The following is a 4,832-nucleotide window of genomic DNA, read 5'->3' on the forward strand; positions in this document are numbered from 1 at the left end:
TCTCAAATAAAACTGCAACGGACCTTGGTGTTACTCTGGACCCTGATCTCTTTATTGATGAACATATCAAAAATATTTCAAGGGCAGCTTTTTTCTATCTTCGTAACATTGCAAAAATCTGACATTTTTGGTCAACAAATTATGCAGAAAAGCTAATCCATGTTTTTGTCACTTCTAGATTAGATTACTGCAATGCTCTACTCTCCGGCTACCTGGATAAAGCACTAAATAAACTTCAGTTAGTGCCAAACACGGCTGCTAGAATCTTGACTAGAAGCCATGTGATCATATTACTCCAGCGCTAGTCTCTCTACACTGCCTTCCTGTTAAGGATAGGGCTGATTTCAAGGTTTTACTGCTAACCTACAAAACATTACATGGACTTGCTCCTACCTATCTCTCCGATTTGGTCCTGCCATAAATACCTACACGTACGCTATGGTCAAAAGACTCAGGCCTCCTTATTGTACCTAAAATTTTGAAGCAAATAGCTGGAGGCAGGGCTTTCTCCTATAGAGATCCATTTTGATGGAATGGTCTGCCTATCCATTTGAGAGACCCATACTTGATACTGTCTTCTCTCAACCTTTAACTCTTACTGAAGACTCATCTCTTCAGTAGGTCCTATGATTAAGTGTTATCTGGCCCAGGGGTGCGAAGGTGAACGGCAAGGCACTGGAGTGACGAACCGCCCTTGCTGCCCCTCTCTCCAGTGGGATTCTCTGCCTCTGACCCTATTATGGGGCCTGGGTCACTGGCTTACTACTAGTGCTCTCCCATGCCGTCCCTAGGAGGGGTGCGTCACGGCCTGCCAGGCTTTTGCTATACCCGACTTGAGTGGGTTGAGTCACTGATGTGATTTTCCTGTCTGGTCTTGTGCCCCCTCAGGCTCATGAGGTGGAGGAGATCTTCATGGGCTATACTCAGCCTTGTCAACAGACCACCAGTCTGAGTAAGTTGGTGATCTGTTGACATCCCTCTAATGGTGTGGAGGCTGTGCTTTGGCAAAGTAGGTGGGGTTTTATCCTGCCTGGATGGCCCTTTCCGGGAGTATCGTCGGACAGGGCCTCGCTGTCTCCCGAACCCCCGTCTCAGCCTCCAGTATCTATGCTGCGATCAAGGCAAAGGGTGGCTAATTTGAAGAATTTCAAATATAAAATAGATTTTGATTTCTTTAACACTTTTTTGGTTTCTACATGATTCCACGTATTTCATAGTTTTGATGTCTTCACTGTTATTCTACAATGTAAAAAATAGTACAAATAAAGAAAAACCCTGGAATGAGTAGGTGTGTCCAAACTTTTGAGTGGTTCTGTATATATTAATTAACTTTTTATTTATTTAATTTTCATTGTTGGACATAATAGACTCTAAAAACATCAGGAAATCAGCAGCAAGTGATTTTAATTAGAAAAAAATCTGTTCAAGTACTCCCACGCATCGTATACAAATGTAAGCAAGTTTGGACATGATTATGTTTCAGTCAAACATATCTGTTTGGGCTTCGTGCAGTCAATTTGCAGTCAACAAATTATGTGTAATTATGTTTATATTTTACATTTTAGTTATTTAGTCAACACTCTTATCCAGAGCGACTTACATGAGCAATTAGGGTTAAGTGCCTTGCTCAATGGTACATCTACAGATTTTTCACCTAGTTGACTCTGGGATTTGAACCAGTGACCTTTCAATTACTGGCTCAACACTCTAAACCGCTAGGTTACCTGCCTGTTCCGGCCCCCCGACCATCTGCTCAAGAAAATATTGGCTAGTTGATGATCCCTCCCCTACATCGTGCACTACATGTACTGTACCGGTTGGAAAGTGCCAATGGGACATGGCTCAGGGTATACTGACCCTCCTCAGCCTCATTCTGAGCAGGCGATACAGAGCCACCCGTACAGTAGAAACCAGCAGAGCACAGGCCAGTTGGAGAGGTATTATTTTAACCTAAACAATAGGACCTAAAACAAAGAAACACATTGATGATGATACAGACAGTGGGTGCTTTTCTATAAATTGAAAACATAAAAAAGTATAGCTGAATCAGATCTCGATAATAGATGGGGCTAGTTTTTCTGACCATGTGATCTGACTGGGACTCCAGGCCCTAAATATGAGTTCTTACCCAGCTGGGCAGTCAACACACTGCTGGGAGGTGCGGAGGCCAGTGCTGTTGCTAAAATTGCCTTCGTGGCAGGGGGAGACATAGGGAGAGCCAGAGGGGCAGTAACTTCCTGCTGGACACAAGCCTCCAATTGGTCCATCAGTTGGGGTCTGTGGAAGACAGAAAACACAGCAAGACACAGAAGATAATTTAACTTACATCTTCAAAATGCATCATTTCTAGTAAAGGACATTTTCAGAATGTAATTTTTTTATTAGGATTTCTTCATGTTTAGATCCTAGCCAGATCAAACACTTGTCTTTACAGTAGGACAAGTTACATGTAAGTCCAGCAAAGCCACGTTAATGACGGAAAACATTTTTAAAACAAATCAAATCGTATTTATTACATGCGTCGAATCCCATAAATACAGTGAATACTGTGAAATGCTTACTTGTACAAGCCCTTAACCAACAATGCAGTTCAAGAAATAGAGTTAAGTAAAAAAAAAAATCTAATCAATCAAAAAGTAACAAGAAATGTACATAACAATAACAAGGCTATATACAGGGGTACAGGTACTGAGTCAATGTGCGTTAGTTGAGGTAATTTGTAAAGTGACTATGCATAGGTAATAAACAGCTGGTAGCAGCAGTGTAAAAACAAAGGGGAGGGGGGCTCAATGTAAATAGTCCGAGTGGCCATTTGATTAGTTGTTCAGCAGTCTTATGGCTTGGGGGTTGAAGCTGTTAAGGAACCTTTTGGTCCTAGACTTGGCGCTCCGGTACCACTTGACGTGCGATAGCCAAAGACTCCAAAGACTGGAGTCTTTGGCAATATTTTGGATCTTCCTCTGACACCGTATATAGGTCCTGGATGTCAGGAAGTTTGGCCCCAGTGATGTACAGGGCTGTACGCAGTACCCTTTGTAGTGCCTTTACGGTCAGATGCCGAGCAGTTGCCATACCAGGCAGTGATGCAACCGGGTGCAGCTGTAGAACTTTTTGAGGATCTGGGGACCCATGCCAAATTTTTCAGTCTCCTGAGGGGGAAAAGGTGTTGTTGTGCCCTCTTCACAACTGTCTTTGTGTGTTTGGACCATGATAGTTTGTTGGTGATGTGGACACCAAGGAACTTGAAACTCTCGACCCACTCCACTTCTGTCCCGTCGATGAGAATGGGGGCCTGTTCGGCCCTCCTTTTCCTAAAGGCCTTGATCAGCTCCTTTGTCTTGTTCACATTGAGAGGTTGTTGTCCTGGTACCACACTGCCAAGTCTCTGACCGCCTCCCTATAGGCTGTCTCATCCTCACTGGTGACCAGGCCTACCACTATTGTATCATCTGCAAACTTGATGATGGTGTTGGAGTCGTGCCTGGCCATGCAGTCATGAGTGAACAGGGAGTACGCACCCCTGAGGGGCCCCTGTGTTGAGGATCAGCGTTGCAGATGTGTTGTTACCTACCCTCACCACCTGGGGGCAGCCCGTCAGGAAGTCCAGGATCCAGTTGCAGAGGGAGGTGTTTAGTCACAGGGTCCTTAGCTTAGTGATTAGCTTTGAGGGCACTATGGTGTTGAATGCTGAGCTGTAGTAAATTAACAGCATTCCCACATAGGTGTTCCTTTTGTCCAGGTGGGAAAGGGCAGTGTTGAGTGCAATAGAGATTGCATCATCTGTGTATCTGTTGGGGCGGTATGCAAATTGGAATGGGTCTAGGGTTTCTGGGATAATGGTGTTGATGTGAGCCATGACCAGCCATTCAAAGCACTTCCTGGCTACAGACGTGAGTGCTATGGGTCGGTAGTCATATAGGCATGTTACCTTAGTGTTCTTGGGCACAGGGACTATGGTGGGCTGAAGAAATAAGGCCATGCTCATGAACAAAAAAAATCATAAAAGGCACTGACCGCCACTGCTGTAGATGTAACTTATCATATAAAATGTAGAAATAGAACATACTGTACAATGAAGTATACATTTTCGCATGGGACACATACATGTGTCAGTGTCAATGTTGACAGTTCTGTCAACAGAAAAACTATTTGGAGAAAAGTGTTTAGATTAAATGGATGAATATTGTGAGTGGCAATTCTACCTGTGGGCAGACAGTGGGTGTGGATGTTCCTGGACTGGCACAGTCGTACCTGGCTGGACATGGTACACACATCCCCCCTCATCCCCATGTTCCTGTAGAAGTCAGACTGGCATTGGGACGTGTAAGGATACGCAGTACCCAGAGGGCAGTAATTTCCATTAGGGTAGCTCCCTGTCTAAAACACAACCATGTTGAATGAAAGGGTGTCAAAAAAAGACCAGGAAAAATACAAAAACATAAAGGGGTTAAAAGCCCCAACAGAAGAAGTGAAGAATGGCACATACTTTTTCCTATTGGTGCTCTGGTATGAGCATCAACAAGAGATGGGCATTGTGAGAGAGAGGGCCAATAAGTGAAGAATTGTCTCTGGACATAACAATAACTTACTGGCTCAATAATAGGCTCTGAGTGTAGCAGTATTTTCCCACGGGACACTCAGCGCACTCTGTGAGGTCACGTTCCGTTCGGACATGGAATGGGCACTGGGTCTGTCAATAACACAGAGGTCAAAGGTCAAAATCTGAACAAACCGTTGAATGACCATGACCCTCTATTCTACCTGTAACAAAACATAACTTGACTCACACTTTTGACTTGCCTTAAGAACTTTTAGTCTCATCTGTATTGTTG

Source organism: Salmo salar, chromosome ssa09, assembly GCF_905237065.1.
Source record: "Salmo salar chromosome ssa09, Ssal_v3.1, whole genome shotgun sequence".
Classification (NCBI taxonomy): Eukaryota; Metazoa; Chordata; class Actinopteri; order Salmoniformes; family Salmonidae; genus Salmo; species Salmo salar.